The sequence below is a fragment of the Lithobates pipiens genome, unplaced genomic scaffold (assembly GCF_037356315.1).
Source record: "Lithobates pipiens isolate NorthernLeopardFrog02 unplaced genomic scaffold, aLitPip1_a1.2 Scaffold_25, whole genome shotgun sequence".
NCBI classification, from domain to species: Eukaryota; Metazoa; Chordata; class Amphibia; order Anura; family Ranidae; genus Lithobates; species Lithobates pipiens.
In genome coordinates this window covers 133,993,428-134,007,396 of record NW_027507787.1, presented here as the reverse complement: position 1 = coordinate 134,007,396, position 13,969 = coordinate 133,993,428, and positions in this window count along the sequence as shown.

Genomic DNA, 13,969 nt, shown 5'->3' with positions numbered 1-13,969 from the left:
GATTGCGGCACACTTTCATCGTAGTGTCAAAGATAGCCACATCCTCAGAAAGGAGCAAAAAAAACAAGGGCTGAATGAGCAACGCCTCAAAATTGATGTTGTCACGAGATGGAATTCAACTTTGGATATGTTGGAACGCATACTAGAACAGCAGAAGGCCCTTCATGCCATGTCAAGCGACCATTTCATTGGAATTAGCAGACCGCTTGTTAGGGAGGATTGCGCAATGATTGTTCAGCTTGTGGCAGTAGTCAAGCCTTTCAAGGCTGTCACCGAACAAATGAGCCAAGAAAGTGCCAGCATATCGGAAGTAGTACCACTCATGTCATATCTGGTTAGTAACATAGATGCATTTCTTTCATATAAGGAGGTGTTGCCTGGGGGACATGTACCAGAAGTAATGGCCCTGCTCAGGGGGTGTAAGGTTGAAATAAGTAGGCGGCTGAAAGAGCTCACAGACTCATGCCCTGAAGTAATGTTGGCCACTCTTTGTGATCCACGGATGAAGGGCAAGCTTGCCCTGGGATCCAATTCCCTGACCTTCTGGCGAGATAAATTGGTAGAGAGGGTCAGAGAGAAGCATCAAAAAAACTCAAGGCTTCAACGTGAGGAAGAGGATGAAGAAGCAGAGCTGGAGGAAGATGACTCTGTGTCTCTGTCCAGTAACCATAACAATAGTGCAACTACTACTCAGTCCACCATAGCAGCCTCTGTTTTGTTTCGGGCAATAGATAGCGTAGTGGGACCCATCAGACTTCCCTCCCTAAAAAAAAAAAAATCGGTGTGCGGGACATTGTAACTACATACCTTGCAGAGTCCATTTTGCCCCCCACTGTAAATCCTTTAGAATTCTGGGATGACAAGAGAGATATTTGGCCAGCTCTCTCTCAAGTAGCCCAGGAACTCCTCTCATGCCCACCTACCACTGTTTAAAGTGAACGCGTTTTTTCTGTTACTGGTAACATATTGTGCCCCCAACGTTCACAACTGGCCCCCCATCTAATGGAAAAACTTGCATTCCTAAAAGTCAACTTGCCAAAGCTGGAATACCCAGTTCTCAGCTATGATATTGAACGAAAGTTCAAAAAAATGTTTTTTATTTTTGTTCAGTGTTTTACGTTATAATTTTCCTATTATGTTTCCTTACATGTTTTTGAATGATTAACATAAAGCGTTATAACACATTTAGAGTCTAAACAATGGAGTGTTGTTCCACAAAACAACAATATAAAGTAAAAAAAAAGAAAACAAAACATTTTTTTTAGTTTTGAATAGTTACAGTAGGCTGTATTGTGTTCTTTAAGATGTATACCCAAGAGTCTTTTAAAAGTATCCATTCTCCCCGCAGCCAACACTGGTTGTGGAAGTGTTCCACATCCATTCCTTATTGCCCTGATAGTGGAAAACCCCCTGCAAAGTTTAAGGTTAAACCACTTCTCCATTCCTCATTGTATGACCCCGTGTCCTATTACAGTCTATGAGACTTTATTGTTTTTTCCTATGCTGGGATCCCCATTGAGGTATTTGTAGATTATCATGGCCCCTCTCAATCGTCGCTTCTCCAACGAGAATAAATGTAGTGTTTGCACTGTAGTTGAGGTACTCCACTCCCTTTATTAGTTTCGTTGCCCTTCTTTGGACTTTCTCCAGCACAACTCATATATACACACATACATACATACATACATACTGTTTACGATGCTGAGGATTTGTTAAGGACTGAAGTTTATTGGTCAGAAAAAGTGGTTCCCATAGGGTAAATGTTCATTGCAGTTTGTTTATTCAGGGGTCTCACCCATGTAGTGTGAGAAGGTTCCGGGATAGTGAATGAAAAGGAGAGGACTGATGTAAAGTTTTCTCTGATTTTACAATTGTCTATTTGGGACCTGGAATTTTGGAGGTTCAGAGAGATTTTAGGGTGGGAAAGAACCTCCACCCCTGAATACGGTGACTCTGAACCTGAAACTTTAGCTACAGGAAGCAGCACTGAAGACTGGACAATAGTAGTGCAGAGGGGTGGATTAATAGGAGCTGTAGGAGACACCTGTAAATTTAAAATAACACAGACATCACAAGTCCAGGCATTGGCTATACTGTCTCCCACTGCTCCCACTACATTACCAAAAAAGTTACTTTGTGTCGCCTTCAACTGGACCTATGGTGTAGTGATGACAGCCTGCTGCTATGTGCTGCCATGTCGAATCCAACCATATTACATTAGCTGGCTACAGATTAGGGCACTCCTCCTGAAGACCACACTACATAGCAAGACTGGAAAAGCTTACCCCTCGGGATTCAACCAAAAAAGGTGATTAACTTTTTAATAGCCAACTTACTGTCTTGTCAATCAATCATTGAGAGATATATATATTTATGGTCGGAGCCCTCCGCTCTAAGAGATATGAAAGAACACATAAACACGTCACAAGACTAACAACATAAAATAGACCTGAATTGTGCCCTTGGTCTGCTGTAAGGTAAGCCCTGGTGAGCTGGGCGGTGAGCCCTGGTCTGCTGGGCGATATGCCAAGAGAAGGCCGCATACCTTAAGAAAGTAAATGGATGTTTCTGTAGAGAAACGTGTTTTAAGTAAAGTACTCTGAGAAGGGAAATGGGTGGGTGGGTACCTTGCACTGGAACCGACACAGACCGTTGTGGGTGGTCTGATTATATACCCTCCGGGCTCCTCCCATAATTACGGGCCACCATACTGGCCCTCTTGTTTATGGTCAGAGCCCTCCACTCTAAGAGATATGAAAGAACACATAAACACGTCACAAGACTAACAACAAAAAATAGACCTGAATTGTGCCCTTGGTCTGCTGTAAGGTAAGCCCTGGTGAGCTGGGTGGTGAGCCCTGGTCTGCTGGGCGATATGCCAAGAGAAGGCCGCAAAAGACTTGGTTTAGGGAGGTAATTATTAATTATGTACAACAAGACACTACGGGGCAAAGTTGCTGAAGGCTCAGGACATTTCCACTTGTGGATTGGAGATGTATCGAGTAAAGCAGGTGGATTCCCGCCTGCCCATCTTTGATCGCGTGGACTGGGACCCCGTTTTGTGAGGCTGCTGATGCTGCTCCAATGCAAAAGAATGTCCAAGAAAATGACCAAGGTCCTGGCCTAATTTGCTCAAAAGGAACCTGACGTGACTAATGAACTGGTTGCTGGCTGGGGTACTAATCGGAAACGGTAGTAATGGGCTGTCCTGCGAGGGATCAAACATATGGGCCAAAAATTGATCTAGGATGGACACAGGGCACCAGGCTTTGAGAGTTTAGAAAGGTTTGATGTCAACCCCTGGACCGGACTATTGTGTTTTGGACACCCTGAGGAGCAAGTTGAAGTCTGATGGCGTGTGAGGTGGCGTCTACGTAACACTTTACAACTGGGATGGTGGCAGTATTCACTGGGGCGTAAGAAGCTGTAGAAAGCCAGGTAGATGGCTGCTTGAATGACCAGGCTGAATTTAGCCAAAGGGGAATGTGACAGGATGAAAGACACGTCTCGGAATATGGCGCTGGTGACGGGTAGCCATTTGATACTGATTTGGGGTCATTGCCTGTGAATACCAGACAACATGGTCTTGACCGTATGGGCGGCAAACAAGACGGTTTGTTAGGATCTCATAAGGGGATGAAATACTGGATGTCAGCTGAGTGGGGTCTAAGGTATTGTGTGACAATGCCAACTGTGTGTGGTGGCATAATATGAAGACCAGGATGTGATAGAGAACTCTTGGTATTGCTCTGGGGTTTGAGGCTAGTGACCTGACATAGAACCTCTAGGCTGCACCGTAGGCCTTCAGGGTGTTGTGAGATAGTGAAAGATTAATAAGGCAGGTAGCGTCGTGAAAGTGTTGTTTGAATCCGAGGTTAGCTACGACCAGTGTGGGATAAGAGACATGGTCGGGTCAGTTCCAGGTTCCTGCAAAAAATAACGAAGCAAAGTTAAAGGGTAGTGTGTCGGCCAGATTATTGCGTTTGTTTGGGATGTGGACGCAAAGGACGTTAGATTGGTGCTGTGGGGATAGTGGCACCAGCCTGCGCAGGAAGGCCACGATGGCAGGCTACTAGGACCTCCTTTATTCATAATACTGGCTGTGGCTTGGTTGTCTGTGGCGAACGTCACTGTTTGTCCTGCCCAGTTGTTGCACCAGACTTGAGCTGCTGCGACAATGGGGTAGAGGTCGAACAAAGAGGAGGACTAACTGAACCCAGGAATCAAGAGGATTTCTGACGGCCATGGCCCTATCAACCCAATTTGGCCAAAAATTGAGGCGAGGACCTGTGGAGGCTGTGGTGACCATGACTACCTGAGATGAAGAGAGAGATGCTGAGGGAATACACATTGGCATGCCATTCCAATTTGTGAGAAATTCGACTCCCATGGGCAGAACTGCTATAGCTGGCACATCTTAATTTAAGGATTTAGTCAAGGTCTTTACCTGGAAGAGAAACACTAAAAGATTGGAGGTAAAGGATTCCCTTGAGTCTGGCTGCTGCCTTGGCTGAAAATGAGCAGTGATAGTCAAAGGATGGGCACCCTGCGTACTTGTGACCTGCTGCATGCAGATACGGCTCCAATTCTACCCTCCTGTTGGGGTTGCTCTGCCTAACATGTCTCTGACTGTCCCCAAGGCCAGCACAAACTCTGTGACAGTGAGCTTGCGATTAAGTAAAGGGTCTCTGGCCTTCAGGATGACGGAGACATCTCCCCGCGAATATGACTTGTTCTAGGTCAAGTTGTGTACTGCTATGAGGAGGGATGCTAAGTTAACGTCGTTGTCATCCAAGATGTCCTCCTAGATGCCCTGCTAGGACAAGGTGTGCAGGGAAGACGATGGTGCAGAAGTTGGGTGTATCTGTAAGTGAAGGTACGGGAATGACGGTGGTGACTGGAGCTGGTAGGGGCACGGCTGGGCTTACCTCCAGGGCTGTCACTCTGCTTGGACTTCGGCGACTGCTGTTGACAGTGTGGTTACCCAGGAGTGCCGCTGAGTAGTCGCAAAGAAGATAGACTGAAGTGGTGCCTGGAAGGGGTGCCACTGGCAGTGGAAACAGTAGCCTAAAGGCTTGGTTTCCTGGCTGCGGCAGGGTAGGATTTACTCCTGCCACACCATTCTGCTATGAGTTTTTTTTTTTTTTTTTTTATTGGTCCAAGCTCTTGTGAGACTGTAAACCGCCGCTTGCTGAGCCCATAAAGGGTGATGGCAGGGCTGAGGCAAAGTCCTCACTGTCTGCCTGCGACATGGCGTCAACTAAAAGCAAGGGGGGGGTGCGTATGTTTGAGGTAAGTTGCAAAGGTAGGAGGGGATAGTTGCATTGGGTAGATAAGATGAAAGGCGGAAGGAAACAAGAAGAATAGGACAAGGAACGACAGCCATAGTGACAGTTGGTTTGCGCTCGAGCGCTGTTGAGTGTGACTTTAGAAAACTCAAAAGAATGCATGACAACCGAGATGAGCCAGGAGGTGACTGGCTAGGTAACCGATAGCTCGGGTGTCAGTCTGTGCTCGGCACAGACTAATGAACCAGAGCGCCCCAGGGCGGACTGGGGTGGGTAGCTGAAGTCTGGTATACTAAGTAGGAATGTTGCGATCTGTAGTTAATTGACGTGGGTTCGGTCTACTAATGCTTGCACTGCCAGCAAGTATGGAGATTAGGCGACCTTGTCTGCGTATTGAAGGCTTGTGCTTCGAAAACAGAGTGAAGTGCACAGAAGTATGTGACAGTTGCTAACGCCTCAGGAGCAGGTCAAATTCTGTATGTGAAGTAAAAATATGTAGTGAAAGAGTGTTTAAGAGAAAGGGGGAATCCCATTGAACTAAACACCTAACTTTATGCACTCGTTGTGAAGTCGACTGGTTGGGGTCGAGAACTGAGTTGACCGGGAGCCTGTAGTAAGGTGACATGAGAATTTCGTTTTGACAAGGGGGATTGCAAAGAGCTCTTTGGGGCAAAGCTGGCCCCCTGGTGAAGATGCAAGCCCTCGACAATGGTGTGTTTTTTTTTTTCTCAAGTCATCTTCCAGGACGGCACACCTGAGAGATGAGAGGCTCCTCCCTACAGGAAACACAATCAATCGACAGCTGTTTTAAGTCCCCACCCTTCCCCTTGATCCTCAGTTTTTGATTGTGTTTCTCCCTACACAGCGAAACTGTTTGTTTTTTTCCAAATGACCCGAAGCCTGGGGCTGGTGGTCTCCCCCTGGGAGCCAGACCACAAGCCTGGGAAGCCTCTGGGTCTGGTAGGATATTCTTGTCCTTCCTGGGGGGTTCCCCTATCTTTTCCTCAGGGCGGGCAGCAGAAATTGGAAGAGCCCCCCTGAGAGCTGAAGGACCCTGGGTACAGTGGTGTACCCAGAACTTCAGGGGCCATTATCCTGTCTCCCCCCTCCTTACCTGTACAGGTGGCTGTTCAGACGGGGGTGCTGGCCATCGGTTCTTTCCAGGGGGCTTGTCCCCGACTCCTGGGTCCCCGGTAGCTCGCGTGGGCTGCCGGAGAGGGCGTGGCAACAAGCACCCGCGTCATTTTCAAACTTCGGGAAAATGGCAGCGGCGTTCTTACCCAGGAGGGAAGGCTGAGAGTCAGTAGGAGCAGGCGCCCACATCCTCCTTTCTCTAGAGCGAGGAGGCACCAGTTTACTACGGTGGATGTCTGCCTTAACCACCTCAGATATGAAGATGGGAATGAGGAATGGAAGGCATTGCCCCCCCCCCCCCATGTATATAGACTGACTTCCCTATGGGGACAGCAGTTGGGGGGGGGAGCACTTTGGCGGCTATCCTCCTTGCGTGTGGACCATAAGGATGGAAAAGCAAGCCCGCTGGCTGTGGCAAAAAGAGGAAGACGACAACGGTGAGTACTTTACTTTCCTTTTGCCGTGGGAATTTAGCTGCAAAATCCCCAATTCCAGCCAGAGGGTTCCTGGGCATTTGAGATCTCACCTGGGGTCTGGATTCAAATAGCCCTTAAGCTTCTGCTAAAAACACCAGCCGCAGCTCCCTCTTACATCAGAGAAGCTGTATGGTGGACAGGTGGTGCAGAGGAACGAGTGTGCCTAAACCACCTCAGATGAGAAAGAGGTAGGTAGGCCATTGCTCCCCCTTCTCCGTGTATATACTGACTGGTGCAGTGCAGAACTTGGGGTCGGGATACAAATAGCGCAGACGCCACTGCTAAAACCACCAGCCACAGCTCCCTCTTACAGCAGAGACACTGTGATTATCGCAGCAGTAGGTTGCCAGCCTCTCCCTACATGCCCAGTTGTGGTACATTAGTAGGGATGAATATAGCGTACAGAGGGGACCTGGTAGATACAAAGTTACTTACAGGCCAGGTATACCACTGAACAGGTTATTAATTGGGCAGTGGTTGGTGGATTCAGAAGCTCCCCTGGTCAGCAGGTGCACTAGGTTACCGGCCCTATTAGCCCAGCTGCTAGGAATCTGAAGTTGCTTCACAATGTTCAAAAGCTGACCTAACATTCAAGGATGGGCAGAGACCAAGCTACTGTGTGGCACAGTAGGGGTTCCCTTGTCACAGATCCTCCTTTTGGGGGTTGCTTGCTATAGGTAACTTTCATAAGCTCCAACCTCCCACTCCACCTTTACACTGTGTTTATATTATAGTGTAGGAGGTAAGAAGAAACTTTTTTTATTGGTTTGGGCTACAATCCACGCAGTGGCAGATCTAAAGGCGATTCACCATAGATCGCTCCCTACATCCTTTTAATTGAGGATTTTCTGTGCAAACCTATGCAAGAGCTACATAATTAATTATTTGAAGCCTGCAAATAGCTATTTACCTCCCAGGCTAAACTGGTAACCACCTCTTCTAGAGAGGTCTTAAATTGGTCTCTAGGGCTGGGCTGATTGAGACTTTAGTTGCTAATCAGCACCACCTGGATATGTGCTGGCTAGCGTTTGCTCAGTCTATGGAGGTAAGGTAGGACAACAACTACTACTAATAGTAGGGTGTCCAACCATTTTAGGATCTGTTCCTTCTCTGGTGGTGAAGGTTTAGTATCTACAGCCCAGGCTATGCCTATGAAATAAATTGCCTGTTGGTTATTTCATAAAGGGATAGACCATGACTCCTCATTGGCTGCACACCAGTAGACCTCAGTAGTGAAGGTTTGTGCTTGCTGGGATGTTTTTGTGGCACAGCAGAAATACACATTGAGATTTGTGACATCTCTGCTTATAAGGTCTATATTGCTGTACATCAGAAGTGCACTGCACTGAAGCTTGTTTGCTGTCCTTTATATACTAAAGGTACTGCTTTGTTTGGCTACAGATCAGAAAAATACAACAGTGAAGGTGGTCTGTACTTTCTGGTTTTGTGTTGCACAGCAGAAATGCACATCATTGAGTCTGGTGACATCTCTGCTCATAATGGTTATATTGTTGCACATCAGACATACACAAGATTGAGGTCTGTCTGTGGGGCTTTGTGTCCTGTTTTACTGCCTTGTTGGTTACTTATCAGAAAGGCAGCAGTGAAGTCTGATGGTCCTGATTTGCGTGGCGCTGTGCTGATTCAGACAGTGCTATTAACAGCAATGGCTGCCGAGTTTAAACATGCGATTTGACATGTTGAGTCGCATGACAAATCATTTCAATATGGATGTGCTATCTCTATTCATAGTGTTTTATTGTTGCACATCAGATTTATACAGCATTAAGGTCTGTGAGGTTTTGTGTCCTGTATTACTGCCTTATCAGAAAGGCAGCAGTGAAAATTGATGGTTCGAATTTGTTGGGCTACATAGTAGAAATACAAATTGAACCCCTGCCAGGTGTAGTACATATAATGCCTTTGGTAATCCGTGTAGCACCACAAAGTGGTGTTGTGCTGATTTTAGCCATGCGATTTGACATGTTGAGTCGCAAGGCCAAATCGCTTCAATATGCATGTGCTATCTCTATTCAGAATTGTTATATTGTTGCACATCAGACATACACAGGATTGAAGGTTGTCTGTCCTCTATGCCTTGCATATACTGCCTTATTGGCTGCATATCAGAAAGGACACAGCAGTGAAGGTTGCTTGTCTTTTTCTGATTTTGTTTTTGCTGCTCAGCTGAGAGACACATTGAGGATGGTGGCCTCTCTGCTCAGTATTGGTATATTACTACACATCAGACATACACAAAGATTGAATGTTTGTGTCCTGTATGTCCTATATTTACTGCCTTATCGTTTGTATATCAGGCTAAGCAGTGTTTCTCATGGATCTACCTTTCTGCATCTTAGGGATACACAGCAGGGGTTTGTTGGCTGCAATCCTCCAGGGAGTCACAGCATTGGGGACCCCTTACTTGTTCGACCTGAAAATTGCTATTTGTTTTTTTTTTTTTTTTCCCTGCGACCTGTGTAATCTTGAGGTCTGTGGATCCAGGAATCAGGGACTGCTGGTGTCGCACAGACACAAATGGTACCCATTGGAAGCCATAGTATATGACTTCTCATGCGTCTTGCAGTCCCAAGTTGCAGGTTGGGTCGCACGGGTGTGGGAACCCTAAACTTATCTGTCCCTTCTGATTGAGGTTTTGCTACACAGCAGGAATACTCATCATGGCGTTATTGTTTTATTTTGCAGCAGACCAGAAAGATTGCAGCTGTAAAGGCTGTCTGTCTTTTTCCTCAGTGTCTGCTTTTATGTTGTTGCACAGCAGAAATACTCAAGATTGAAGCTTGTTGGTGCTTTCTGTTTCAGAAAAACACAATGCTGCAGGTTGCTTGTGTCCTTTCTCAGTGTTGGTTCTATCTGAACTACACTACACAAGTGCATGACAGAAAGGATTGTCTTGTGTTCCATATTTTTCCCTGTGGCATAGCAGAAATGCACAACACGGGAGTTGGTGTTCATATTAATCTTATAACTGTGGTGGTTTGTCAGAAATACACAACATAGAAGTTTGGGTCTTTCTGTCTTTATAGCCTTGTTTTGCTGTACATAGGTAAAGCACAACAGTAAAGGGGGTTCCTGTCCTTTCCCTATTTATATATCAGTTATGACCTAGCTAGCTGCACTAAAGAAATACGCAGCATTTAGGGTTTGCTTGAGTCTTAATGTTTTTACGTCTTGGCAGCACATCAGAAAACCAGACTATGAGGACTGTTTGTCTACGTTGAGGTTCAGATTTGGGTCTCTTCCCATATTTGATATATTGGTTTAGCTAGTCACACTCAGGCACACAACATTGTTGTCTATGCTTGTGTCCTTTCTGTCTAAATCTATTGTGCCGTGCCCACAATCTATGATCATTTTATTTGTGATATTATTAATGCATGTATCACCTTTTTGTATTTCAGCCTTCTTTTCCATGGAGGGGCCAGGAGTTCGGGCTGCAGCTGCCACATGTCAGAAAACCTTGACCACTTGCATTCAGGGATGCCAGAACCATTTCCTAGGGTTGAAGCCCTGTAGGGTTATGGGACACTGGAGGAAGGGGATAATGAATCGCCCTGTTTAGTAAGAACTTGGAGAGCTCTGTTCAGAGGAGTATTAGGGCCTGAGGATGAAGTATAAAGATGTATACCCGATCGAATAGGTTTCGGCTCGGTGCATGGCCTTCATTTTGCCCTTTTAGCAAAACTAGACATAGCAATATGGGTAGTCTACTCCTGCTAGGGACTTTAATCTCCTGAAGAAGGCTCTCAGGCGTAAGTAAGGACATAGATTGGGCGTGCCTTAAACCCAGGGTTCAAGCTTCTGTTAATCTATTTCCCTTAAGTAGGCTTCCCTTTAGTCTTTTGCTGACATAAAGATAAAAAGGAAGCAGTTTTATTTCCCTCAACAGGATAGTGTTAAGACAGGCCCTCTTATTGATTAATGTAGTGTCCTTGTCTTACACAGGTCTCTTATTTATCTTTTTAGTGGTTCTAAGTAGCACCTACAGGCATAATAGGCCATGGTTGTTAGATGTGGAGATAGGCAACATTGCTAACCTACAAGTTTAACATGTTTTCTGATTCCATTTTTAAGAGCCCATTTCACCTAGATACTGCATCTGAAGCGGAAAAGGCAGGAACATCTGTGGAGCAGACCTGCAGATCAGCCGCATGATCCAGCTAAGATGCCTTCATCAAGCATATGAGCGTATGGAGTGGAGGTAAAGCTCACTGCAGAGCCAAGGTTCGCCAAGAGGGTTTTGCAGTGGCCCCACCCTAAGGTAGGCCTGAGGTACTTGTTTATCCTCTCAGGTGTGCCGTCCTGGAAGATGACTTGAGAAAAGTACCAGTTACTTACCGGTAACTGTCTTTCTGGGAAATCTTCCAGGACGGCAGGCCTACTTCCCGCCCGTTGGAGGAGGGAAAATTCTAGAACACTAGAAGGTGAGTACCTATGAGGAATGATTTCCCTTGTGAACCTGGTTCAGGAGTTACTTCTCTACAAACTGAGGATCAAGGGGAAGGGTGGGGACTTAAAACAGCTGTCGATTGATTGTGTTTCCTGTAGGGAGGAGCCTCTCATCTCTCAGGTGTGCCGTCCTGGAAGATTTCCCAGAAAGACAGTTACCGGTAAGTAACTGGTACTTTTTTTTTTTTTTTTTTTTGGGAGATACTGTCCAAACCTGGTGTAGGGTGGACTAACTGGTGTTCTAACTGGCCTAAAAAGGGGAAAGTGACAGAGAAAATGATGAGCAGCCGTGTTGCTACTGGAGATGATGAGTGGCAGTTTGAGCCACTTGCTGAAATGCTTGCAGCGATTGCAAGGAAGCGGCTTTATTTGAATTATGAGGTGAGAATTGCATTGATACTTGCAGCGATTGCAAGGAGCTTTGTTGAAAGGCGAAAGAAAAGGTTTATAGAGGAAATGTGATTATGTAGGAATGACCATGCGCAACACTGAGCAAATTGGTGGAGAGAATTGTGTATGATCATGTATGGATAGACTGAGAAAGTCAAACGTAAGTACTGCTGAATTCGTACAGTCGATGTGACTAGTTTGAACTGGGCTATAGCTATGGAATAGTCTGCGAAAGATTTGACTCATTTGAGTCGGAGATGCAACAGGATTCGGCTTGGTTGTTAGAGTTGCGTTTGGCAAGGACTGGAATCGTTGCGCCGATGCTGCGACTAGACTCGAATCTTCCGTAGATGCGACTGAGAGGCTCATATATGGGATCCGACCGTATCGCTAAGGATATGGCTGGGTTCGGATTGATTGAATTGTGATGGTGGTTGAAGGGGCTGGTGATTGCCAATGATCCGAAACATAGAAGCGAAGTTGCGACTAGATTCGAATCGGCCGTAGACGCGAGGTGACTACAGGGCTCGTATGACAGATCTGCCCGTATTGCCGATGATATGGCTGGGTTTGAATCGACTAAATGGTGATGGCGGTTGAAGGGGCTTTGTGATTGCAGAGGATCCGAAACATAGAAGCGAAGTTGCGACTAGTTTCGAATCGGCCATAGATATGAGGTGACTACGGGGCTCGTATGACAGATCTGACCGTATTGCCGATGATATGGCTGGGTTCAAATCAAATAAATGGTGATGGCGGTTGAAGGGGCTTTGTGATTGCCGAGGATCCGAAACATAAAAGGGAAGTTGCGACTAGTTTCGAATCAGCCGTAGACGCGAGGTGAGTAAGGGGCTTGAATGTCGGATTTGACCGCATCGCCGTGAAGTGAACGGCTCGAGTAAACCCGCGTTGGGTAGAAAGCATGAAATACATGAAAGATGACATAGAAAGACTTACGGTGGCGTAAGTGCGACTTTTTGCAAAACGAACATGATAAACGAACATGATAACGTAACTACTAGAGTTTAGAGGAGCGGTAACAACAAAGTCCTACCTGCAACAGCGAGTGTGTAGCGGTCCGAGCGTGGGACAATCGATGAAGATACGACCGAAGGTACAACTACGTGGACACGCAGTGAGTTGGCAGAGTCAGCCTGTGCAATGCCTTGACACGAATCAGCTTAAAAAATGTATGAGATGAATCTGATATAAATTGGCAGTAAGGAGTATCTGATACGAATTGGTTGTAGAGTGTATGCCATTCCTTACTGTGAAACCAAACACCTATCAACCACCCATCCCCCCCAGGCTAGTCAAGTGCAGGAAAGACATCAGGTGGGTTTAATTACACCTCAATCAGCCACAGAAACCCATACAAACAATACCTGTTTATCTCAAAAAAGGATGAGAACAGTGAATCTTATAACTAGTGAAGCCTATGGCGAGTGATATTGGAGAACGACCAACAGCGACTCGGAGGCTTGGATCTATGAATGAATCGTATGTTTGGTAGAAGGAATTTATGAATGGACTATGCCTGTGGCGAAAGATGTCGGGACATGAGTGTCAACAACTCAGAGGTAGGTTTTGCGAAAGGGGTGCAGGATAGTAAGCACGATAGATAAGCCGCAAGTTTGCACATGATATGAAAATATTCGGATACTACTTATCTGCGACCATGAGCGGGAACCGCCGACGAAGACCACGAATGAAGAAGCCGAAGTGCACCTGCGATTGGACGCACAGATAGCTGACCGTGAGGGAGCTGAGAAGAGTCGGCCCCTTGATGTGCAGTACCTTGCACTGGAACCGACACAGACCGTTGTGGGTGGTCTGATTATATACCCTCCGGGCTCCTCCCATAATTACGGGCCACCATACTGGCCCTCATATATATATATATATATATATATATATATATATATATATATTATAAAACTTTTTGCTTATTAACACTTTCCTATTTTATCTCTTTCTGTCCACCATGTCCTCTTATGGATCCAGCTGTTTCCCTCGCTATACACTGTGTCTGTCCACTATGTATGTAACACTCTTTTTTCTTATTCTCGCTTTCTCTCAACCATATTCCTTGATGTAGCAAATAAACTTTCTCTCTCTCTCTTTCCCAGCATAGTGAAAGTAATGCTACTGCTGTATGACCTTGAAGAGGAATTGGAGGAAGACGAAATCATATCGGAGGATTTCTAGACT